General features: G+C 38.0%; 1 long non-coding RNA gene across 1 annotated transcript; it reads left to right on the top strand.

Moving 5' to 3' along the window:
* Window positions 1–812: 812 nt before the first annotated feature.
* Window positions 813–24,576, top strand: LOC105476603 (uncharacterized). The gene is made up of 3 exons (XR_984157.3): window positions 813–1,235; window positions 17,237–17,365; window positions 21,867–24,576. It is a non-coding gene; the product is annotated as an uncharacterized lncRNA (long non-coding RNA).
* Window positions 24,577–27,182: the final 2,606 nt, after the last annotated feature.

Here is a 27,182-nt window from a genome sequence, read left to right as displayed (position 1 = left end):
TATAAAACCTGTATTCTTCTGTTTTATGACATTTTGCAATAGAAATGTAAAAAGTGAGGCAGGAAATGTATTATAAAATGTAATATAGAAAAGTATGTTAAATGTTGAGTAATCTGAAATGAAAGTAGAGTTGATAGATAATTTTTAAGTGATGTTTTGAGTCTTCAGAGAAAGAAATATTCAATTAAGGAGTTATATCTAATGGTTTTGGCCATATATCCCTCTAATGTCCAGCTCTGTGATACGAACTGAATCACCAGGTATTGACTTAGCCCTGTCTTGGGTATAGGTCTCTTAAGCTGTCTCTTGACTGGAATCAGAATTGGTAGTCCTAAAATTTAACATTGAGCTGGAACTTTTGCTGCTATTGCTCTGATCTTTTGCCTCTAAACTTGTGCTTCATTTCTAAAACAATTTTTTGCTTCGTGTCCCAGTTCTAGTAACTTGAGTCTTCTTATGATGTGAGCCCAACCCCTTGCTCTAATTTCTCGCAGGAGTCTCATGTTTTCCTAAATCAGCAATTTTACTTCCTTCTCCTTTTGCCCTTTCAGGATCAGATATCCTGCACTAAACCCAAACAAGTAGGCTCTCATCTTTCCATGTGCTGACAGTCCTTGCTGTCCACCTTACCGTTAGCAGTTTTGTATTCCTAAGAAAGCTCATCTACTATATTATTTCCATTAGCATCTCACATATTTAACTAGCTCCATCTTAAACAACATTAAACAAACAAAAACTCTCTCATCTCCACCTCATATATCACTCTTTTTTTTTTTTTTTTTTTTTTTTTTTTTACTTTTCTTTGCAGCAAAAAGTTTTTAGACATAATAAAAATCTACAGCTCAAATTTTGATATAAAATGATTGGCACTTTGATTCAGTTCTCTGACCAACCTACAGTCTCAAGATGGGGTAGGTTAAAGTTCTTTACTTTGGAATGAAGAATAAGAAGAGTGTTTAGGCTGAGGAATGGCAGGATTGAATTTGGATTGCAGGGAGTAGACACTAAATCCCTAGAATTTTTCCAGCACAATTTCAGTCACTCTAATATCAGGAGACATCACAATCACTGCAGATGTCATGGGAGTCCAGACGGCCACAGGATCCAGAATCATCCCCGTCTATATTTGAACGAGAGTGGACAACTGTTATGTGGTTGCAAATTACAGCCAGAACTTGGAGGAATGTGGATCACACAGCTGGACCCTTACAACTACCAGCATGATTGCTGCACAGGTAATTTTATTAACCTTGAAATAACAGCCCTCCACATTTTATACAATTGCAATTTTTGGACCAAGTTCATTGGATTATGGTAGGGTTTCTTGAAACCATGCTCTGTTTCCATTACTCTTTCACCATCTATAATCTGGTTTAACTCTCTCTCACTTCACTGAAACTGCTTTTGTTAAGGTCACTGATGATAACCATAGTGCTAAATTGAATGTACAAATTATTTGTCTTTATCTTACTTGACCTGCATTCAATATACTTGACCACATTCTCTTATTTCTAATACACTCTTCTCTTGGCTTCCATGACAACATGCTCTGTTTGTTTTCTTCTTTCCTCTAAGGCCATTCTTTCTTAAGTTTCTTTGACTTCTCAGCCTCTTTCGTCTGACCTCTAAACGTTAGAGCCTCACAGGGTTCTATTCTAAATACTTTTCTTTGCCTACATCATCTCATTTACTTCTATGAATTTAAATAGCATATCTATGCTAATTATTCTTACATTTATCTTTCTGTTACAGAATTCTCTTTTGAGTCTTAAGGTTGTATAGCCAGTAGCCATCCACACTTAATTTTTCTCATAGACACCTCAAGTTTTATTAAAACAAAGTTTTGTTACAATCAATCTTGTTTTCCCACTCTTTTCCCTACCTAATCCCAGAAATATCCCCTATTTCTAAATTTTTCATCTCAGCTTTCTCAAGGGTGTTAGATCTAGAAACTAAGGGTCAACTTTGATTCTTTTCTCTCCCTTTGCCCTCTATTTAACACATGTGCATATCCTGTTAATTACATGTGCATGTAATATTTCAAAATCATCCACATCCTTTATTTCCAAAATCATCCCCTTAGACCACCATCATCTCTTATCCGAAATAATGCAATAGACAACAGACTGGTCTTTCAGTGACTCATTCCCCTCCAATCTTTTCTTCACATGTTAGCAAAAGAGAGCCTCTTAAGAAATAAATTAAATAACAATGTCACTCCCTTGCATGAAACCCCTCAGTGGCTTCCCTTTCAACTCAGAAGATAACCCAATTTCCTGAGCCCTCCCTGCAGGATATTGACTCAGAACTGGGCCACTAGCCTCATTTTTCACTGAATGCTAGCTCCACAGGCCTTCTCTAAAGTCCTCTGACATACAAGATCTTTGTCATCTCAGAAACTTTGAATTTGTCATTCTTTCTCTATAGGATCATTTTCCTCTCTTCACTTTGCTGTAGGTTTCAGCATAAATGTCAGCTCTTCCAAAAAAAAAAAAAAAAGGTTTGGATAATCTTAATTAAAATTGATTTCTTTTTCAGCTGGTCCTGGTGAAGTTAACAAATAAATAAATAATAAAATTAGTTTCTCCAGAGATTTTATATCTCATGCCTTTATGTTTCCTTCTTAATACTAAGCATATATGTTAAGTGTTTATATGGCTTATTTATTCGAAGGCATAGACTAAAACTGCTGTCTATAACTGTGTCCTTAACATTACCACAATGGCTGATACATAGTAGATATTGAATAAATACCTGTTATATCAATGAATTGCAAAAAAAAAAAAACAGCTATTATATAGGGAAAAATGTAGGAAGGAATACTATTAGAGAGAAAGAAGGAGGAGATCCCTCAAACCAGGAAATTTTGATGTATGGTGTTTTCTTTAGAGTATACAAGAAGAATCAGACCTACAGTTAGGAGATAATCTAGAAAAGTTAGAAAGTTACAATCACATTTAAGAGGCTATGTCCATCTTATTTTCTCTATAAAACTAAACAAGAGCAAGGATTATGTAATCTCACTGGTCTGTAGAGGACTTGATCATTACATACCAAATCTTTGCTTATTTCTTTCTGGGAGATATTATGGTGAGAATGGTTAGATAAAATTATTTTGAGTGTTAGGTGTCAGTAGTCATGTGACTTTACCAAAGTTATGTAACATCTTCAACGCTGAAAAAGGTCTAATTCATTCTTTAGGGGTGATAATAGCATCTGTTTCATGGTCATATTGTAAAAAATTAATGAAGTAGCATGTATAAGTATATTTAACACAGTGTCTGGCATGTGTTAAGCACTTAATAAGTGTTACATGTTAGCCACTATTATTCTATTTATAGTATAAGCCACACTTATGAATTAATCTAGCTTTTCCCTAGGTGACAGGCACAGCCTCAGCTAAGGTCTACTCTATCTCAACTCTCCCTTTGTCAAACCACAGGAACATCAAACTGTAGCATGTGTCAGAGTCATCACATGGGGAGATGGTTTAAAATGAGCATTCTTGGCCGGGCACGGTGGCTCACCCCTGTAATCCCAGTACATTGGGAGGTTGAGGTGGGTGGATCATCTGAGGTCAGGAGTTCCAGATCATCCTGACCAATATGGCAAAACTCCATCTCTACTCAAAATACAAAAATTAGCCAGGTGTGGTGGTGGACACCTGTAATCCCAGCTATTCGGGAGGATGAGGCAGGAAGATTGCTTGAGACTGGGAGACGGAGGTTGCAGTGAGCCAGGATCGCACCACTGCACTCCAGCCTGGGAGACAGAGCAAGACTCCATAAAAAAAAAAAAAAAAAAAAAAAGACAAGTGCATTCATGAGATGCACCCCAGAGATTCTTTCATACTAAGTTTGGGGTAAGATCCAGAAATAAGTGCTTATACAAAATATTCCAGGCTATTCTTCAGGAAGAAGCTGTTCTGGGACCTCATTTGGGGATAAGCTGACATGGAATAGATAGTTCTATTTTCTCCTTTTAGACGGCTAGTATTGTGGAGTTGAAAAGATATATTGTTTGCCAGTTGAAGTTGAAAGCAAGCAAATAGGGAGGAGATTTCTTAAAGAAAAACTTTAAATGTATGAAAAGAGGACTTGAGAGGGCCATGAGACAGGGAAGTCCACTAGGGAAACTCACTGAACATCTGAGCACTAGAGCTTTCTCAAAACAAACCTTAATACTTTTTTTCTATTTCAGTTTTTGATTATGCATTGGTCTTTTTGCTGATATTTGTTTAGTGGGAAATAAGTATTTAATACACCAGTAGCATCACCTTGAACACAAAGAACAATCTCTCCATGTTGAAAGGCAGCCCAAGGGATCCTTAGTTCATTTGTTGAGGCTGAGCGTGTTTGTAGGGTTCTTCATCCTAGTGGGAGCAACAGTTACATGAATCATGAATACGCTGTGCTGCAAATGAATCTTGAAAACATGAGAGATGTCTATTTAATTGCACTAGCATTACTATCTATATTTTGCCCTTCCTTTTTCTGTACTACTGGGTGGCTACAGCGAAGTAAATGACAATGGTAAACATAACAATTACATATTAAACATAACATTAACCAAGTTAAAAATATCTCATAGTGATATACCAATTTTTACAAATACAAAACATAACGTTCATTACACAACAGCCTTTAAATCATGCCTTTTGAGGTATGAATCAGTGTATTCTCTCCTCAAGTTCATTTACTTCTAATTTATTCACAGACAGACTTGCTTTTATCTTATGGGTTGAATGACATTTTTTTTCTGAATTGACTTTATTTAACAACAACAACAACAACAACAACAACAGCAACAACAAAAAAGATCAGATTTGGTGAGCATTTCTCCATATGTTTAGATGTCAAATATGACACCTAAATTTGAAAGCAAAGTAATATAGGAAACTCTTTGTTCTCCAGCTTTCTTAAGGAAGAGATGTGCCTATTGATACTTCTTTAGTTGTCTATGATCACAAAGATGTTTGAGGGTGACACAAACAACCCATCAAATTTTAACCTTCCACTTTTAATATGAATTTCTGCCACCTCTTTTGAGAGTAATGAATACTTTCTTTTTAAGTGCAATGGAATATGCATCTTCAATAAAGATCAAGGTTTCTTTGTTCTATTTACATCAAATCTTACCTCAAAATTTTTGCCATTTAGCTGCCAGCGTAATTGCAGATGATATGCTGTGTCTGGATGCCACAGAATCAAAAATGATTAGAAGTAATTGCTAGCTATCCTAACTTTCCTTGCTAGAAAGTTGCAATAAACTGACCAGAGGGCACTCAGGTGAAGGTACCTTAGGAAAGGAGGTATCCCCTTATTGCCTGCAGCAACTACAGTAGGATTCAAGTCCCTCAAATACATATCCTCAAATTATCTTCCTTGCTTCCTCACTACTGATGTTTCCTATGGACCTGATGACTCACAATGAATCAGCCTAACCTGTCCCAGAATGTACTGAGTCACTGAGTCTATAGAGGTACATCTAACCAAGGTTATAATAATGTAATTGCTTATTTGATGAATTGTTTTTTGTTCCATCATGTTCCAAGTATTATGCTAAGCACTGGAGATAGAGGGATGAGTAAGACATCTGTGATAACTACTGCATGAACTTTCAGTCTAGTAGAAATGAGACATAATTAAACAATCAATGATAATAAATTCTGATAACTACTACTTAGCAAGTATATAAGGAACAATTAGAAAAGTTAAAAGGGCAACTCCTCTTATCTAGTCATTAGAAATGGCATTCTAAGGGCGGTGGGGCTTAGATTGAAGCTGGCTTGAGGAACTGAGAAAAGAAAAAAGTAATGTAACTTCAGGGTAAGAAAAAAAACACATGTTCAACTGCCATGAAATAAGGAAGTATAGAACATTTGAATGTCAAAATGAATACAACATGATAAAGTGTAAAATATAAGAGTTCATGGAGCTTGGTAAGAGAATACAGAGTTAGGTATAACATAGATTATGAGAGAAATACTCCCACAAAGTTTCAGTTGCATTCCAAGAGCAATGCAAAGCTGTAGGAGGGTTTTAAATAGGAATAATCAAATTATCATTTTCTAACTGTTAAAATGTTCACCCTGAAAACAACATAGTGGGTGACCTGTAAGAGAACAAGACTAAATCTGAGAGGCTTGCTAGGGATTGATGCCATTAACCAAACGAGAGCCAAAGAGATCCCTGAAAAGGATGACAGCAAGTGAGTACTAGAGAAAATGAATGCATTTGAATGGTACTTTGTCATTGAGTGCAACAAAATGACAATTTCATGTAGAACAATAAAGATTCTGTGCCTACACGTATGTTTATTGCGGCACTATTCACAATAGCAAAGACTTGGAATCAACCCAAATGTCCATCAGTCACAGACTGGATTAAGAAAATGTGGCACATATACACCATGGAATACTATGCAGCCATCAAAAAGGATGAGTTTGTGTCCTTTGTAGGGACATGGATGCAGCTGGAAACCATCATTCTTAGCAAACTATCACAAGAACAGAAAACCAAACACCGCATGTTCTCACTCATAGGTGGGAACTGAACAATGAGATCACTTGGACTCGGGAAGGGGAACATCCCACACCGGGGCCTATCATGGGGAGGGGGGAGGGGGGAGGGGGGAGGGATTGCATTGGGAGTTATACCTGATGTAAATGACGAGTTGATGGGTGCTGACGAGTTGATGGGTGCAGCACAGCAACATGGCACAAGTATACATATGTAACAAACCTGCACGTTATGCACATGTACCCTAGAACTTAAAGTATAATAATAATAAAAAAAAAGAAAGAAAAAAAGAAAAATAAATAAATAAATAAAAGGATGAGAATAAAAAAAAAAAAGATTCTGTGCCTTATAGGTGAATGGCTTAGTCCATTAAAGTTAGAATGGTCATAGAATCTTCAGCCAACCAGGCATTGTGGCAGGGAGGTAAGTGCCATCCCTACTTGCACTTGTACTTCCACTCCTCTGTCCCCACTTCTTTCTCCTCTTCTCTCTGCCATTGCCTCAAAGTGGCCTAGACTGGTGCATGCCCCATCTGCATTAGAGGCAATGAGACAACAAATTTATTAGGACAAAATGAAAGGGTCATGAGAATTTAGGGTACTTTTAAAAGACTTGTTGAATTAGTTGACTCAAAATTGAATAAGGAAAAGAAATCTAGGAGAAGGCTGAGAGACAAGGGGTAGAAGCATGTAGTGAGCTTAAAATCCTGCTATGACTAAAGAACAGGTAGACTGACAGCAGTAACTAAGCAAGACAGAGATGGCTAACTCCATAAGTTCAAAAACAGCTCTTCATAAGGTACAAGACATGACCAGGAAAAGAAAGGCAAAAAGGAGTAAAGAGAAACACCAGCCAGGTAGGCAGGATGGTTCACACTTTAAGACAGTTAAAAAGAGAAAAGCATAAAAAATCTTTCAATCAAAGAGTATTACCTGACATGGGAGCCCCCAAAAGTGAAATCCAAAACCTACAGAAAACTTTCTATTTTTAGGCTTAATTTTGATGAAGAATGCACAGCCATGTAGAAATGTGATTGGACAAAATGTGATCTAAGGGTGGTAGCTGAGGGGAGGGGAACCCAGCAAGGCCTCTCTGTTCAGATTCTCCTTGGCCTCTCTGTGTACCATTTCTCCTCCCAGATAGTGGGCGGGACTCTGAAATGAGGGTCCTTCTCAAGGGAGGAGGGAGAAGGGAGAAAGTGACCTTTCTAAGTTGTATGGGTTGCTTTGGGGGAAGCAGTTCTCTTTTCTGCAACCTGCCTTAAGGAAGAGGAATTGTGGTTTCCACGACTGCCTTCAGTGGAAGAAAGAGGAGTGGAATTCAGGAAGGCAGGAAAAGGTCAGAATGACCTTGTTTCTGAGGCCCTTCCAATGTCCTTGTCTTCAAAATGCTCAATATGAACAAACACCATTCTTTAGGATGTCATGTTCTGAGCCTCAACATTCCCCTGAATGAAACTTACCCAAAAATCTTACAGTCAAGAAATTGGGATGCTGTTGTGTCTCATAAGCCATTGAACCAGTCTCTCAGTCCTGAGAGAGCTAAGTCAAGTTCGACAGTTAACAGCACTTGTGTCTCACTTTAGGAGGTGGTGTGGCAGATGGGCTTCTACCAAAGTCAGGCCTGTATATAGTTTGAACAATTGGGTATTTCATGAGAAGCATTTCTATGAAAAAAAAAAAGAAAGAAAGAAAGAAAGAAAAGGTTAATAGTTAGAACAAACTATGAACTCAGTTTTGGGGTCTAGAGGGCAACCAGTTAAGATTTCTATATGTTAGGCTCAAAGCATTCTTAGTCAGAGTGAGGATAGGCAGTGATATTCTGACAGAGTTTTCTGATTTGCAATTTGTTTCTGGTGTCCCAGTAAACATTCTGAGTAGTTCATATAGCAACAAGCACAAAAGCTGTTCAATATAAGTGGTTGTAGTGATTTCTTGGAAGTCTGTATCAGTCATTTAGCTTCAGTTTGTGGGACTTCAGGAAGAAGGCAGTCTTAATTTCAATGGCCAAGCTAGAAGGGTTAGAGAAAAATTACAAATATTAGTTTAAAGGATCATAGCCAGATATAAGAGGAAACTGGAAGAATTTAAGATCCAGTCCAGATTTCAGGTGGATAACAAATCCTCAGAAATAATGAGCTAGAATCTAATAATCAGTGTACTGTAGTTTTTTTAATGTAATTTTTCTCTCTACAATTACCTCCATTTCTGCCAAAGATAATCAAAGTGACATTAATTTGTTTGCAAAATAAGTCTAAACTCATTAAACTTTGTCTGATCATTTATATAAGTACAGCAAGAATAGTGATTGACCACACAGGATCTCTTTAAGTTTGCTTTGGTGAAAATTTTCATAAGGAATTTCAGATTAAACTTTTAAGAAGCCTCTCAAGGATAAGAAGTCAAGCCAAAAACTGATCATCAAACTATTTCATACTGCAGCTGACTAGGAATACTTTTTAAAAAGAATCAAAACAATAACTGAATTACAAATATTTAAAACGACTATGGTTGAAAATCTGATGAGTTCATCAAGTTGATGGTGCAACTTATGAGGAAATTTGGTTATTTTCATGGCATATAATAACATTTTAACATAATTACCAAAATTATGATTGATAACATATCAGATTCCCAGGAATTTTATATAAACTTTGAAACACTCATATCAATGGCAGGCATCACTTATTTGGCAATGCTTCTCACATAATTTAACATATAAATAAGCCAAATTCATTTACTATTGCTCTTGTACAAGGTGAGGCACACATCCTTTCAGTTTTTCAGTAGCAAAACTGGGAAATTCCAAAGTTAATTCAAGGTCAAAAGACTAAATTTAGAATTGGATTAAGGGAAGTTTGTCAAAAATGTAAATAAGTTTAAACAATTGAATAGGGTCTTCTTGTTTATCTGTTTAATCGAAGCAACAACAAAATATTTTAAAGGCAAAAACAGAAGGTCACGTAGTTGCAAAAAACAACTTACCTCTTTTAACATTAAGAAGACTCACTTTTCTTAAGTAATCAAAGGCCTAATAAAAGACAACAATAATTACAAAAAAATCTTAATAAAACATATAATATTTGTTTCCTAAGCAACAGCTTGTAAAAAAAGAAAACTAAATTTTCAGACCAATATTCTGTTTTAACAGACTAAGTTTGACTTCTGCATCTGTGTAATATTAATACTAAAGCTAATTTTTAATGAAATCTTTTAAATAAATTCATTCAATCTCAGTAAGTTTTAATCACACAATATAAGATTTACACAAACCTTTTATAACCTTTTTTCATATGCTTAGCTTTGTATTTTGAAGAAAAACTAATTCCACATACTTCTCCTTATCAAATACACCTTACTTTTCTCACATACATAATTGTTTCCCTTATAATTTCTAGTAATGTAGTCACATTACTTAATTATAATACTGAACTTAGTTATCTTTACTTCTAGTGAAATCTAGCAAGCATTTTGAACTGTATTACATCTGCATTCACTATTTTATAATTTTTAAAAACTCACTTTATCTCAATTTTTATTAATAGAACCAAATGTATTTAGCTTCCCTATACCATGTGAAAAGAAGAGATGCCAACATATATAAACTTAAATTTATGCTTAGCAATTTATGTTTCATTATTTTAACTTACTTAGAAATGACCCCGATAATGAGTATCTGTTAATTTCACTTAACGGATAAAAAATATTTGGTTTTAAGTTACCAAATATATTTTTGAAACAATTTTTAAATAGATACTGTGTAAAATATTGTCCTCCAGCTGGTAGAAATCAGAGTGTGTTCTCACTGGTCACAAAGTCAAACTCTCAGGACACAAAATGAGACAAGAAAGAAAAAGCTGTCCCTGAGAGGGAAAGGACCAATAAGAAATGGGTATCCCCAAACCAAAACCAGATTTACAAAAGACTCATGATCCAAACAAATGATTTTCTCAAGCTAACCTGAATTTAGAAGGGGAGGGATAAAGAGAAATGTTTACTTTCTATTCTCAACCAGGCACTACAGTCCGAGATCCAGGAGAGCTGACCTTAGTACAAAGTTCTTACCTTTTCTTGCCTGGCTATTTGTCAGTTGTTCCAGATTCCCATCTGCAGGCTCTAGAGCAAGTCAGTTGTCTCAGCCACCCTGGGTTGTGTGCCAAAACTGCAGGTTAGAAAGATGTGATCCCTTTCCTCACCCATCATAAGTGTCACAGCCAGCAGGTATATTACAAAAGACAGGCTCTCAAGAGAAAAGCATAACAAATTTATTTAAGCAAAATTTTATGTGACACGAGAGCTTTCAGAAATGAATACCCATAGACCCAAGCAAAACTGCCTAGCAGTGATGTAAAAATGTGATTGGAAAAATCAATGTGACCTAATGGTAACAGATGGAGGTAGTGGGGAACCCCACCAAGGCCTGTCTGTTCAGATTCTTCTTGGCTGCTATATGTAGCATTCTTTCCTCCTGGGTACAGGGCAGGACCTCTCTAGAATGACAGATTCAAGGGAGAATGGAGAAGGAAGAGAATGGCCTTTCTAGGTTTATGATTTCCTTTGGAGGAAAAGGTTCTAGTCTCTTTGACCTAACTTGGGGAAGAGGGACTCTGGTTTCTATAACTGGCTTCGGAGAGAATGAGGGGTCAGAGATAGGAGGGCAAGAGAAAGTCAGAGAGGTCTCAGCCCTTCTAATCTCTTTTCATTTTAAATATTTAGCAGGCCAGAGCACCATACTTTGGGTATTGTGCCATGAGCCCCAACATATTAATATCTCTTGATAGATTTTCTGCCAAGATCGAGGGAGACACAGATTTTGGCTTACATGCCAACTTTTATCAATTGATCGTCACTCCCTAGAGTACTGCTTTAACAAGGACTGTTGAGATTTCTTCCAGGCACTGCAGAGAAGAGCATCTTAATGGCCTTAGGACCCATGTCATTGGTTCAGGATTTTGGCATGATGCTAATTGTCAAACATACTTGCCCTTTAGAGCTTTTAAACCTATGTTAAAGTGACAATCCTAGTGTCCTCAGTAGAGATATTGGGCTACTTTACCATTTTGAATGTTGTATCTACATTCCAGTTCTCACTAATCTTTCATCTGTGGAAATTCTAAGAGATAATATTGCCTAAAATGTATGATCTAGATTATCAATTACTGTCTATTGCTCTGGATTTATCTTCCTCTACTGACTAGATTGTTAAGCAATGTGAAAGCAAGAATCTTCTTTCCCCAGTTATTAACTATGTGACTTCAGTCAGCATAATTGTATCTGTCAACTATTGCTACATAAAAAATACCCCAAAACTCAGTGATATGCACCAGTAAACACTGTTTATTATGCTCAAAAGTCTTTTGGTAAATTGGGGTGAGTCTGTTTCAAATTGCAGATCTGCAGATTCCTTAGATTGTCTCAGTTACCAAGGATTCCAGAGACAGTCACCTAAGGCAGCTCTGCTCAAAATATCTCCAATTCTTTGTGGACAAATGAGCTGCCAATGTCACAATGTTTTTGTAGCAATGGCAAAAACACAGAAAGATGGCTCTAATGGAGAAGCACATTTCAAGTCTCAGATTGAATCATGTTTTACAACACCTTTTGGCTAAATCAAGTCCGTGGCCCAGCCCACTGTCATCAATGAAGTAGGAAAATAAACCACCCACAGTAGAACACAGAAAGGGTGACTATTTGCTGAATCCAAACCCCAATAGGATTCATTTCCTGCAAAGTAAAAGTAGTGATAACATGCAGAACTCTGAGGTTGCTTTGTGACAAGTGGAAAGAAAATGCTTGACATACATTGGCATTCAGTAAGTATTTGTTGGCTTATTGAATTTCTCTTTCTACCCTCACACTATATACGATGTGTGACATGCAGTTGGATTTTAGTGATTTACTAGACTTTGATTCAGAAATGATTTCCAGATTTTATCTCTGTTTCAGGTTGTAACCTTAGGCAAATTCAGAAATGCTTCACTTGATTTAATCAGGCAGTTAGGTTCTATATCTCCAACATACTGTTATCAGAGAATACTTTGGGTTTCTGTAAAATATATAAGTTTCACCAAGTATTCAAATATCATAACTTCTAATCATACCTTAGCAATAATTGTGTGGAAAATGTCACCTATTAAATTACTAATTTTCTTTTATTTTAAGTACAAACTACTTTCCACTAGTGAAATTAATCTTTCCATCATTCAGACACCAATTCTTGTACCACATAAAAGTCTCAAACTCAAAACCTTTGGTTTTGAAGCTTTATTTTCTTTGAAGCTTTATAAATATAAATAAGTTCTCATGAAGTATTAATACATCCTCTCCAGGCCACAAAAAAATGAGTCATAATAAATAAAATATAATATCTTTAAATCTATAAAAGAATGCATTTTAAAAGGAATTATCAGAAAACTAAGTTACCAGTAATTTATCACTTAATATTTTCCAAAAAGAAATGCTTTGCCTGACATCTTAGTCACCTATGATAAAGGAGAGTGCAGTGTGATAGATATCAGTTTCTCTAAGTAAAAATCACCTTCCAGGAGACTTTATTTAGAGAAGTAACAAGAAGGCAAGAATTTTCACTCTGTAGAATGACTGCTGTTTACAATAGAACCTGTCAATATTTTTTAATGTTGCATTTCCTAAAACCTGGGACAGGTTTGTTGACTATATTAGGATATTAATAAATATTTGTTCTGTCATCCCACTGTATTTTCACATTTTTCTCAGTATATATATATATCCATTTTGTTTGAGGGAAAATAACAGTAAATAGTAATATTCATAATGTATACATCAGACACTCTTCTAAATGTATTACTTATAATTTCTAACTACTTTAAGGGGGATATACTATTATTATCTTCATTTTACAGATGAGAGTATTCAGATACACAAAGGGCAAGTAGCCTACTGAAGTCACAAAACTAGTAAGTGTCAATAACCAGGATTAAAACTCAGGCTTTCCGGATTCCAATCTATGCTCCTAACCATTATGTTACCAAGCTAACTTGGAAAATGCATATATTTTTAGAATGGCACCACAGCATGTTGAGTAAGAACATAAGTTTTAGAATGAAAACGTCTCCATTAAAACCCTTTTTCTGCTCTTTATTAGCCCTGCAACCTTGGGCAATGTTCTTAACATCTCTAAAACTCTGTTTTGTGTGTGTGTGTGTCAATGAAAGTATATTTACTTCAAAGGATTATTAATGGTGTAAGAATGTATTTAGCAGTGTATTGGCATATAATAAACTAGAATTATTAACACTATTTAGTCTAACTATCCTGAGAAATTAAAATGGCTTGCCCAAGGTCATACATCTAGTTATGGAAAAGTGAAGTCTGAACTATGGATTTCTTCATTCAAAGTTCAGTGCTTTACACTTGCAATGGCCACCCCACAAGGATTTCTTACATTCCTTGACAAGGCGAGATGATACAGAAAGGAAACACACCGCCTTAAAATGTGGTGATAAATCATAAAGTGTGGTTAGGTTTACAAATTCATTGCAACACTTCGATCACTGCTTGCAGTTATCATGGTCTATTGCTTAATAGACCAGAAAGGGTAAGTAACAGAATATTTACAAAAGTCAGATTTCTTCATGCGGGGGGCGGGGGTGGGGGGGAGGTTCCATTCAAATTTGAGGCCTCAGTTAAATTTACATCATCAATATCTACATCATTTAGCAAATACTTCTTTATTTCCAGCTCTAAATCCTAATCTTTATCATTAATCACTTAAGAATTCCAGGTATCTGGCCGGGCGCGGTGGCTCACGCCTGTAATCCCAACACTTTGGGAGGCCGAGGCGGGCGGATCACGAGGTCAGGAGACCGAGACCATCCTGGCTAACACGGTGAAACCCCGTCTCTACTAAAAATACAAAAAAATTTAGCCAGGCGTGGTGGCGGGTGCCTGTAGTCCCAGCTACTCGGGAGACTTAGGCAGGAGAACGGCGTGAACCCGGGAGGCGGAGCTTGCAGTGAGCAGAGACCACGCCACTGCACTCCAGGCTGGGCGACAGAGTGAGACTCCATCTCCAAAAAAAAAAAAAGAAGCCCATGCGTCTTTAGATTTTTTTTGTATCTCAGCATTTATCTGCCAGTTTCTTGCTTAGCATAGTTTATATCAAGGATTTTAAAAAATGTACTTGTTACCAAAACATGACTTTTTTTTTTATCCTCCCTAGTTTTAATAGGAGTCAATATATGTATAAGGGGCATATTTTATTTGCCTGGCATTTGGGCTTTTTCAAAAGCTATTTATAGGCATTAGAGCACATAAACTATTTTGTGTCCTTGTTACAATTTGCATTACTAAAATTATGTATTTTGCATTTAATTTTTAGGAAGTCAATTAATTCAGCACACTCAAAGTAGCTTTAGACATCTCTGTGGTTTGCCCAGAATTATTCCAGAAATACCCTAAACACTGCTTTTTAAAGTCATATTTTTGACAATCTCCCTGCCCCCACCAATGCTTTCTGCAAATATTTTCTGTACATTCTCCAAGTCAGATTTGATTTAGCCCCACAGCTTTATAAATGTCCCTGAAACACATGGGGTATAACTGTAATCGATGACTCAGCATGTTTCCATCACATCAGAATCCAATTTCCAGTGGCACCACTTACTGTTTATTGTGCTGAGATCAATAGTTGAAAGAACCCTTAACCCAGACGCCTGCCCCACTACCCAACACGTATTCATAATATCAGTCTATAAATTCAATAGAAATATTAGGTTACAGGGGCATCCATGCTCGGAATAGCAAGATTTCTCGAGTTTTTGGAGTATGCTTCAAACAAGTTGCTCTTCTGACTCACCAAAGTCTTTCAGAATGAAAGTGCACCACAAAGCAGGACTCTCTGAACCACTAGAATTGTGTGTAGCTGAGTACATGGGCAAGGTGAGTTCTGAGGTATTTTTAGGACATAAAAAAGCTCCTGCTTTCCCATCTATTAGGTTGGTGCAAAAGTAAGTGTGGTTTTTGCCATTTGAAAGTAATAGCAAAAACCACAATTACTCTTTTTTTTTTTTTTTTTTTGAGACAGAGTCTCACTCTGTCGCCCAGGCTGGAGTGCAGTGAAGCAATCTCGGCTCACTGCAAGCTCTGCCTCCCGGGTTCTCGCCATTCTCCTGCCTCAGCCTCCCTAGTAGCTGGGACTACAGGCGCCCACCACCATACCCGGCTAATTTTTTTTTTTTTTTTTTTTTGTATTTTTAGTAGAGACGGGGTTTCACCGTGTTCGCTAGGATGGTCTGGATCTCCTGACCTCATGATCCGCCCGCTTTGGCCTCCCAAAGTGCTAGGATTACCGGCATGAGGCACCGCTCCGGCCTACTTTTGCACCAACCTAATATTTAGTTGACTTAAGAACTGACATTCTTGTATGTGTGAATGTTTCCTATTTGTCCACCCTTTTCAAATCACTTGTTGAGATTCCCTTTTCTTCTGGGTCATAATGGGAGTCTGCAGCACAGCTGTGCAGGGGATTGCCCCAAATTGAATATTGAATGTAGATTCAGAGCTACTAATTTGCTTGAAACCGCTTTTCTTTCCTTCTTCCTGTGTGTGTGTGTGTGTGTGTGTGTGTGTGTGTGTGTGTGTGCGCTTGTTTTTAAAGAGACAGAGTAGTCTTGCTCTGTCACCCACACTGGACTACAGTGGCACAGTCTTGGCCCACTGCAGCCTCAAATTCCTGGGCTCCAGCAATCCTCCTGCCTCAGCCTCTCCAAGTGCTGGGATTACAAGTTCGAACCACCACGCCCTATCATTGTTCTTGTATTCCTTATATATTTGTGGCAAATGCAGCTGCAAATATTTTTTAGGCCCCATGTCACATCTAAACCCTAGAAAAATGTTAAACTGGACAAGATGTATTTCATGGAAACTTTCAAAACACACAAAGCTTGGAAGCAAGCACTTTTTTTTTCTTTTATCTTTTTTTGAAATGAAGTCTCACTCTGTTACCCAGGCTGGAGTGCAGTGGCACTGAATCAGTAGCTCTGAGTCTATATTCAATTTGGTGCAATCTTCTGCACAATCTCGGCTTACTGCAAGCTCTGCCTCCTGGATTCAAGCAATTCTCCTGCCTCAGCCTCCCGAGGAGCTGGGACTACAGGCGTGTGCCAGCAGGCCCGGCTAATTTTTGTATTTTTAGTAGAGATGGGGTTTCACCATGTTGGATAGGCTGATCTCGAACTCCTGACCTATGATCCACCTGCCACAGCCTCCCGAAGTGCTGGGATTACAGGCATGAGGCACTGGAAGTACTTTTGAACCTTTGGTTTCTTACAATAAGAGAAGCAACTTTACATAAATTTCCCCAGTGGATTTTAATGTTTTCTGACTTAAATTGTTTTAAAAAAGTAAAATAAAGCAGGCAATATTTTCTTTGTATGCTTTGCTCAAGCTAGTTCACTGGTTACTGAGCTAAATCCAATGTGTTACCCCTCAACCCCACAGGCTGTGAAGAGATTTTTTACTGAATTTTATCCCAACTAAGATTTCACCCAAAGACTTTATTGTTTTAAAGCAGGAAAATTAGTTTGAGGAAAGAGCAATCTTTTGTTTACCAAAAAGATTCAATGAGCCATTTTGATTTTAGATTTCAAAATGTGACTAGACAAGGGAAATAAGACCAGGGAAAGCTAAAGCACTATGCATAATAAAATAAAGGGAAAAAATTTTATTTTTTCCTAGGCATTGCTGGAAAGAGAGGATGAAAAAACCTATAAACGGGGAGAAGACACGAAAACTAGTGAGAGGAGGCGGGGTTAGCCCTGCACAAAGACCAGGAATCTGAAGGGCTAAGACAACCAGGAGATGGAGGTGAGGATGCCTGAGGATTTCATGAGAAAAGGCATGGTAATGCTAGATTTCAAGTTGTTGACTCTATGATGACTGTGTGCAGTCCCATTCATTACTCTTGATCTTCATCAAAAAGTCTGCTACACACGTGTGAGTGACATTTTTAAAAGTCAAGAAACCTTAAGCACCTGGCTGGGCACGCTAGGTCACGTCTATCATCCCAACACTTTGAGAGACCGAGGCAGGTGGATCCAGAGGTCAGGAGTTCGAGACCAGCCTGGCCAAGATGGTGAAACCCTGTCTCTACTAAAAATACAAAAAATTATCCTAGCATAGTGGTACACGCCTGTAATACCAGCTACTTGGGAGTCTGAGGCTGGAGAATCTCATTTGTACCCAGGTGGCGGAGGTTGCAGTGAGCCAAGATTGTGCCACTGCACCCTACTCTAGCCTGGGCGACAGAGCAAGACTCCGTTTCCAAAAAAAAAAGAAACTTTAAGCACCCAAAATGTAGCTTTGAGAAGAGCTAAGGGGTGTGGAACAGAGAAGATGAGTCAAAATTAAACAAGGATGAATCAGAAACAAGAGATAAGAGAAAAAAATTGGGAAAGAAACTGTAAACCCTTCCAAAATACCTGGTATCCCAAAGGAAAAGGACATGAGATTGTAGGTTTTCTTCCATAGACGGTAGCATGAGAGTCCAAACGAACTTATTTGCTTTATATCAAAGCAAAGTTTGCATAGGTTAATGAGCCTGGGGACACGTGGGCCATCGCATGATCATACAAGGATGTTTACAGATGAGAGACAGAATTTAAGGATGAAAATACAACAAATAGAATTACTTTTGGCCAGGTGTGGTGGCTCACGCCTGTAATCCTAGCACTTTGAGAAATCAAGGCAGCAGGGACACTTGAGGCCAGCCTGGGCAACAAAGCAAGACATTGTCTCTATGAAAAATTAAAATATTAGACGGTCATGGTGGTGCATGCCTATATTCCCAGCTATTTAGGAGGCCAAGGCAGGAGGATCACTTGAGCTCAAGAATTAGAGTTTGTCGTGAGCTATGATTGCACCGCTGCACTCCAGCCTATGTGACAGAGGGAGGCGCTGCAAAAAAAAAAAAAAAAAAAAAAAAGAATGGCTTTCCTTTCTCTTTCCTTACTGTTTCTTATGTTCCGCCTGTGCCACCAAATTTTTGGCTTCTCTTAACCCTGATATTTCCAAGCTTCAAGTCCTGGAAATGAAAGGAAGAGGAAGAGTCTTAATGGGGGCTGGCAGATTAGATTAAACTTGCAGCTGCAGTTGCCCTTCCCTCACCCCTTTGTCCCCTGCCCATCTCACTATATATACATCCACATCACACATCTACAGACTTCTACATCTTCCAACTCAATTTTTTTAATTTAAAGAATTTTATGTATCGGACTTGAAGTGGGTCTTGCCATGGTATTAAGACAATCGAAGCAAATTTAAGAATCGATGCCCTGAGACGGAATAGAAACAATTCAAGAATGGCAAGGCAGGATGCTGATCAGTGTCTTGAGAGCCTAAAGGCAGTTCCTGCTCCTCTAAGCATAGGGTAGGATTATGGGACTGAAGAAGGTGACAGTCTTCCGCTTTACTTATATGAGTCCATGGCTTGCCTTTGTTTCCTCAAATTTGAGAAGTGATCAGTTTTACTAATAATGTTCCAGGGAAATGTACACATGAACTGAAAGTTGCTTCTGTAAAGCCATCTCTAAAGCACAGTCAGAGTTACTCATTTAAATCAATGTTATGACCAGGAAGGTGGAGCGATGCCTCGTGGTTTACTTCCATTTGGAAAACATATGGTTCAAGTTATACTTCTGCCCACAACAACTACCTTACTTGGCATGCAGAAAGATGTTTTAGAATGTATACAGAGAATGTGGAGACCAAACAGATTCCACTATTGACTTATTGTGAAATTTTGGGCAAATTTACCTAACATGTCTGAAACTCCTTTTCCTCATTTGAAAAACAACAGATTAATCATAATCAAGAATGATTTGTGATAGTTCAAATATATTATTTTCAAAGTGCCTTTTAACAAACAAACACATCAATGGTTTAGCATGCCAGTTAGATTTCTTTCTAGATAGCATCTGGCTAGATTCCTCATGCTGCTGCCTCTCCCATCCTAGCAAACCGTGGCTTCTGCCATTTGAAATCAGTGGCTATGCCAAACAGCTTCATAGGCTAAATGTATTTTGAATGCTCAGAGTCAGAAGTCCTGCTTCTGACTGCATTGAGAGAGATTTTTGGCTCTGCTTGATTGTGGAAATTATGCTTGGAAGAATGGAAAGACTCGAAGCCAGTGTATCCACCAAGCAAATGCCACAAATGACCATCTCTTTTAAAAACAGTTAAAAGCTGTATTTTCTAAGGAAATACACACACACATACACACATAGCACCACCACCATCGATCACCACCACAAAGCATTAGCCATTTGCTTCCAAATGCCAAATTAAACTATTTACATTTTACTCTTATTGTTGCTTTCTTATCATGTTTTTCTACAGGAGCCAAATACATCTAATTTCCTTCCTAACCCACACAGACCCTCACCTCTTCTTTCATGACTCTGAAAGGACAGCAGCTAACCTCACTGAGTACTTGCTAAGTGTTGGACTTTCTCGGTTCTCAAAACCACATTGTGATACTTTACAATGATTGGTAATTTATAAGTACAGAGAAGTTAAGTAACACTTGCAAGGTTCTATGGATGGCAAAAGATAAATACTTTCCCAGTCTGTCTGACACCAGAGTCCAGGCCATTAATCATCATTCCATCTTGCCTTCCAAGTTCTTTACCACCAAAATATTTTGACAGTAGTTAACATTATTTAGTATACTTCTGATACTGGTGAGCTAGGGAAGGTCCCCAGACACCAGTAGGACCTTGATCCAAGCCAGTGTCCAGGCTCTTGACACCACAGTGAGAAAGCATTCAAGGACAACTTGGAAAATAGCGAAAGTACAGAGATTTATTGCAAAGCAAAAAGTACATACTCAAGAAAAGGGAGTGTAGGTGTACTCAAGAGAGAGTTGGGCAGTGGCGCCTGGGGCTTCTAGATTTATGGGTTTCTTTAACCAAGGGGTAAATTACTCAAGAAGATTCCTGGAAAAGGGTGGAGATTCTCGGAACTGTGTTGTCACCCATTTTTACACCAAATAAAAATGTTCCCAGAGCTGTCATGGCACGGGTGGGTGTGTGATCTAGGATGTTAATGAGTGGATAATGAGGTCCTGGGTGAAAATCTAGGTTAAGTCCAGGGCCATGTTGCATCCAGTGTTTTTAGCCAGATTGGTCCATGTCAGGCCTCTGAGCCCAAGCCAAGCCATCACATCCCCTGTGACTTGCATGTATATGCCCAGATGGCCTGAAGTAACTAAAGAATCACCAAAGAAGTGAAAATGCCCTGCCCCTGTCTTAACTGATGACATTCCACCACAAAAGAAGTGAAATGGCCTGTCCTTGCCCTAAGTGATGACATTACCTTGTGAAATTCCTTTTCCTGGCTCATCCTGGCTCAAAAAGCTCCCCCACTGAGCACCTTGTGACTCCCACTCCTGCCTGCCAGAGAACAACCCCCCTTTGACTGTAATTTTCCTTTACCTACCCAAATCCTATAAAACGGCCCCACCCTTATCTCCCTTCGCTGACTCTCTTTTCTGACTCAGCCCACCTGCACCCAGGTGATTAAAAAGCTTTATTGCTCACACAAAGCCTGTTTGGTGGTCTCTTCACATGGTTGCACATGACAGTCCACACCCTGGTTTTCATGGTTTTATCAGCCTCTAGCTTGTGCAGTTATTTCAACAGTTTTTTCTTTTCTTTTTTTCTAATCATGTAAAACTGTTGCCTGGATTTGTCCGTTATTCTACGACCACCATATATTATTTCTGTCTCACTTCTAGGTGACAGGCCCTGTTCTAAATTCTTCATTTCACTATCTCTTTAAAACCATACCCTGAGTTTGAAATTGTTTTTATCATTCTCAATTTTCAGATGAGGACACTGAGGCACAATTAAGGAATAACTTGTCAAAGATCACAGTGCTATTAGTGGTGAGAAAGAATGCAGATCCAAATCCTCCAACTCTGTATCCCCTATGTGCCCCACACCCTGCCCCCGCGGCCACACTGAAGACAGAGAACCACAGCAACCTGGTCGCACACTACCTTTTCAACCCTCACTGTCACCACACTAGATGCTGGGCCGCTACTCCTGGAATGCTCTACTCACTCCATGCTGTCTCCATTCCTGGGGTTTTCCCCTCCCTCCCTCCCTCTCTTCTCTGTGCTCACGTGGAGAAACTCCATCCTTCAGAGTCTCCAATGTCACTCACTCCCTGTGGACTTCCCTTCCCACCTCCCTGTCCTTCCCTAGACAATGTGTAATTATTTCCACAGCACCAGGATCAGGTTTCTATTGTGCAGTTTGCATGTTATGTCACAGCTAATTGTTTACTGTTCTGTCTCTTCTTCCAGATTAAGAACTCCTCAAAGAAGAAATGTCATTTTATTCATCTGTGTTCTCTAATGTCGAACAAAGTGAATGGCATATAAGAGATACACATTTAATTATATACTGAATTGAATTGGATACAACTCCTTTAGCTGTCCATTTGATTTCAACCCAATAAGGATAACAACAAAATAAAATCAGAAACTCTTTCACCTAGTATAGGACTTATATAATAAAAGATTTTAGTCAATGAATTCACAGCTTTGGTCTTGATTCGGAATAGTTTATTTTATGATTTTTGTTTCTGTGAGGGGATTCTAGTTTAGTAAAAATACCTGTTTGATGTGTCAGGCTAGTACGGGTGAATGTAGAGGACTTGAGCCTGTGGTTTGGTTGGGTTCTATTCTCTGACATTGCTCTATCTCTCATTTCCTTTCCTTTAATGGTTGATTTCTAAGCCTTTTATAAATTACTTTTGGCTATTAGTTAATTTTATCAATTTTCCTTGAAAGTATCATGTGTTTTGATTAAGTTACCAATTTTAGAACCATCTACTATAAAATCTTATTTTAGGCTTTTCTGTACAATGTTAACGTTATTTTCTTCATCTGTTCCAAATTTTCACTCTTAATATTGTTTAGTTGTATTATAAGATGTAAACAGAGATCAAACGTGATGTTTGATGTGTGAAAATCTAACTCAATATACTGATCCTGCAGCAATCTCTCAAATTGACGTCCCTTTAAAGAATAGGGGGTAGGGATAGGGAGGCGGTCCTGCCCTAGCAACAAGCACTTATGCAGGTCAGATGGAGCAACAGTGCCCATTTTATGGAATTTTGCTGTAAGGGTATTGCTTGCATATATTGATCTAAACACCTTGATATTCCCTGTAGCATTTTGTGCCTCACAGTTTCCTTGACTTCTACCTCTCTGTCTCTCTCCCCGGATGTTAACCCACTTTTCACCATCTAATCCGTGTTCCCATTAAGGCTGTGATTATATATGCTACTTGCACCGCATTAAATTGTACCAGTTAAATCCTTTGACTCTCCAAAGCTGTCCAAATCTAGATCATCTCATCTGTGCATGGGTCTTTATCTTTGACTTAATATTTCATCCTGAGGGTATGACAATACAGGAGTGATGATGCAGTCACAATTTTTCCTTCAGTAACAATTACTGGAATATAATATACCTGGCTTCCATTCTATAAGTTGTTCATAGTAAGGGCTATAAACTTAGGGAAATGATCAATATGATCAATGAAGTATGTGAATCAGTATAAACTGTGCAACTCTTTTACTATGCAAACTCTTGTGCTCAACCTTTGACTTACTGAATGGGGATCTCTGAAAATAGAATCCCAGGAATGAGTATTTTTCATATACTAGGTGATACTAATTACCACTGTTGGGTTAGAACAACCATTCAGTTTTGATATCTCAAATGTTCCTTTCAGGGGTAGAACATTTCCCTATCCAAGGTGTTTATCTCCTAAGAATTTTGGAGAAGCAGACAGAAATATTAAAAACCAGAATTCATATTAATCTACAACAAATTAATTTTTTTCTAGAATGTACATGCTCTTTAACCTTGTTTCAGCATATTGTTTCAGGAAATTAACATGACCAAGTTTGCATTTTTATTAAAAACAAGAAATGCAGAATTTGAGTCAGCTGGAAGAGTAACACCAAAAATAATTCCTTATTCTGACTAATTGTTGCATTGCTTTCTCCAAATCATCAGAACCCAACGTCAATTGTCATTAATGGTAATTAATGGCACATTTTATGACTTCTGAATAACTTATTTTACCTAAAAGAAACCAATGGGATTGCACCTCACATCATGCCTTATACATTAAATCACTGTTGTCCCAAAACAAGGTAATCCACAATTTGAAGCATAAAAATTCTGAACAGAAAAACCACTGGTGCAAACAGAGCTGCTTACTGGAAGGTGGAAAGGAAATGTTAAAAGGGAAGGAGAATAATTAATTTGCAATTTAGCAATTTAGGAGGGAAAGTTGCATCAAGTCATTGACTTCTGCTTAATGGTGTGGGGTTTTTTGCAATTAATACTAAAGTTGAAAATTATTTTCCTCCTGTAAAAAGACAAGGAAGTTTGTATAATATCTTCAACCATCACATCCCAGAGCAAAGCAGAGAGAGAGCTGTCATTTAATGATAACGAGCACCTGCAACAGTCATTTTGTAGTGAGGGCATTGAAAGAAACAAAGCTTCTGACATAAAATAAGAAATCAGAAGAGAGATAAGTAGGGCTATGAGTTTATAATTGATGAAGCATGGCTATCCTGAAATTCTGATTTTTTTTTTTCAATTGCAGATTGAGAATTCTCTGCATTTATTTTAAAAGCCACAGTCATGGCTTTTATATTTTGCTAAAATGTACTTTAGCAAAAATAAAGACAGCACAGATAATTGACAAATGAAACTGAACCAGAATAAGGTCTAGAATGGACTAAAACAAAGAGAATTCATTACAAATGCCCCTGACTAAAGATTTCACCAGTCATTAATAAGCAAGATTTCAGGCCAGGCATGGTGGCTCACTCCTGTAATCCCAACACTTTCAGAGGCCAAGGCAGGGGGATCACTTGAGGTCAAGAGTTTGAGACCAGCCTAGCCAACATGATGAAACCCCGTCTCTGTCAAAAATACAAAAATTAACCAGGTGTGGTGGTGCATGCCTGTAATCTCAGCTACTTGGGAGGCCAAGGCAGAAGAATCACTTGAACCCAAGAGGCAGAGGTTGCAGTGAGCTGAGATCATGCCACTGCACTCCAGCCTAGGTGACAGAGGGAGACTCTGTCTCAAAAAAAATAAAATAAAATAAATAAAAAATCAACATTTCACATTAATGCTGCTCACTATATATAGTTTGTATTTATGTTCTTTTACATGTTTAATTTTAAGTAAACTGAATATAACTAATTTCATGATGTGATTTCAATCATATTTTCTTATCAATTTTGTTGTTATCTATTTGCATTGTGAATAAAGGAAACACTTTCCAGAATCATGCTGAAGCACTGCCTTGTGTTGCTTTGTGTTTTTTGTGTTATGTTTTCTTTCTGGGAGGTTAAGTTCTCTAAGAGGGTAAAATCTTAAATAAAGAATAAAGTCAGGTTTCTTGCTGTAAATTTGTTCTGTTTTGCCCTCCTTTCCCGTTCCTCTTTCCCTCTTTAATTCTCTCCTCTCATTCCTTCCTTCCTTCTTTCATGGCTTCTTTCTTCTCTTCCGTCCTTTACCACTTTCTATGTCCTTCCATTTCTAACATAAGTATCTCTTGAGTAGCAAGCACAGTGTGTATTTTACTGCTTTAGTTTCCTCTGTGCCTAATGAAAAATGTCCAAAAAGTATCATTCACAGTGGGTTCCTGCTACAAAGCCCTGTCTCCCAGGCCTGAATGATGTTCTACGGTGCATAACTTTGCTGAGTTGGACACACACGGCAGCTCTAAGATAACAGGATATGGCGACTATGCTGTCTGGTGAACTGAAGTGAGTCAGCTGCAAGTAAGAAGGGTGAAAAAACACTTTAAGGATGTACCGATGCGTGGAGATGAGCAATCCAGCCAGCAGGAGCTCCTTGGTAAGAGCAGAAGCAGAGAGAATGGCCTGATGTTCACAAATTACAAACTAACTAACTGTGGGCTGAATATGAGTCTATATTTATGAGTTTTATAAGTCTGATACTGAAACTCCACAGGACCGATTTTTTTGTTCCTAAGATAGAATGCTCTCCTAATTGTCACCCTCTCTAGCAATAACTGCATCCTGATAAGTCCTGAAAATATTTAAAAGAAAGGTCAGGTTGAAAGATAGCTACACAGCTAACTATATATTACCAAAGGGTCCTAAGAAGATGTATGAACGTAATGTTTCAGAAATATCAAGACACAGCAGATTAATCCTATTAAAAGTGACCTTGTTTCTTATTTGTCGTGTAGGATACATCGTGCTATACTTGACCATGAAACTGTTGTGTATGTGTGTGTGTGTTATATATATGTGTGTGTGTGTGTAACATATATATATATTTCTCTCTCTCTCTCTCTCACACACACACACACCTCTATGTTCTTTCTTTCTTTTTGATGCCAAAACCCAGAAATGAAGTACGGGAGGAACTGACATAGAAGACTGGGAATCATGGCCAAGTACTCTGAAATGCAGACAGAATAGTGGACTCTCCATTGCCATATACCTGTAGAATACCACTGTAGGAGATGAGAAAGCCTCTGGCAAAGACGAGCCATAAGGGATAGAGGCACAGGCTTTAGCCATTAGTTTTCAGCTTCAAACTCATAGTGCCACATTTTCAAGTACATTGAAAACCCAGCAGTTAAAGTAGCTACTTTAAAGGAAAGAAAAGTGATGCATTGGAAGTTAAGATCATTATCACTGCACATTAATTTTTTTATAAATCTCTTTCTTCAAGACATTGAGAACTCACTTTTCATAATGATTCAATAAATATAAACTGAAGAAAAAATTCCACCAGAATCCCAGAAGCAGAAATAACATTACAATGCTAATACAGTCAGTAGGAGGCCACAGTAATCCAGATTATCATACATAACTGTCTTATGGAAACTAATTTGACTTTTATTGTGCTGCTAAATGAAATTATTACATGATCTATAGATTATTGAGCCCTGTGGCAATGCCGGGGAGTGAGGCACTGAGCTGCATCTTTTACTTTGATGGTTGCAAGGTTTTTAAAGCACTTTACACATTAAGAGTGAGTAAAGAAGACTATAATACTCAGAAACAACACAGCTACTAAATAAATTATTACTTGCCAGAAACCATAACGATGGCAGGAAGAATGCAGCAAGAAAAGCATTTCCTCATTAACCATGTGCATCCAATGAAGACAAGGTATTGAAAAGAACTTTCATGTGAGGGTTAGATAATGATGAAGACACAGTTTTCCCTCCGACAGGCATGCCTAGAACAATGCCCCCAGCTGTTCCCTAAGCAATCCCCCTAATGCACACTGAATATTGTGGGAGCTTTGTTTTTTGTTTGTTTGCTTGCTTGTTGTTATTTGTTTTTTGTTTGTTTGTTTTTCGAGACAGAGGGAGTCTCACTCTGTCACCAGGCTGGAGTGCAGTGGCGTGATCTTGGCTCACAGCAACCTCGGCCTCCTGGGTTCAAGCAATTCTTGTCCCTCAGCCTCCCGCCTGAGTAGCTGGGATTACAGGTGCCTGCCACCACACCTGGCTAATTTTTTGTATTTTAGTAGAGACAAAGTTTCACCAAGTTGGCCAAGCTGGTCTCGAACTCATGACCTCAAGTGATCCGCCCA

The sequence above is a fragment of the Macaca nemestrina genome, chromosome 8 (assembly GCF_043159975.1).
Source record: "Macaca nemestrina isolate mMacNem1 chromosome 8, mMacNem.hap1, whole genome shotgun sequence".
Taxonomy (NCBI): domain Eukaryota; kingdom Metazoa; phylum Chordata; class Mammalia; order Primates; family Cercopithecidae; genus Macaca; species Macaca nemestrina.
This window is presented reverse-complemented; position numbering and strand designations above follow the sequence as displayed.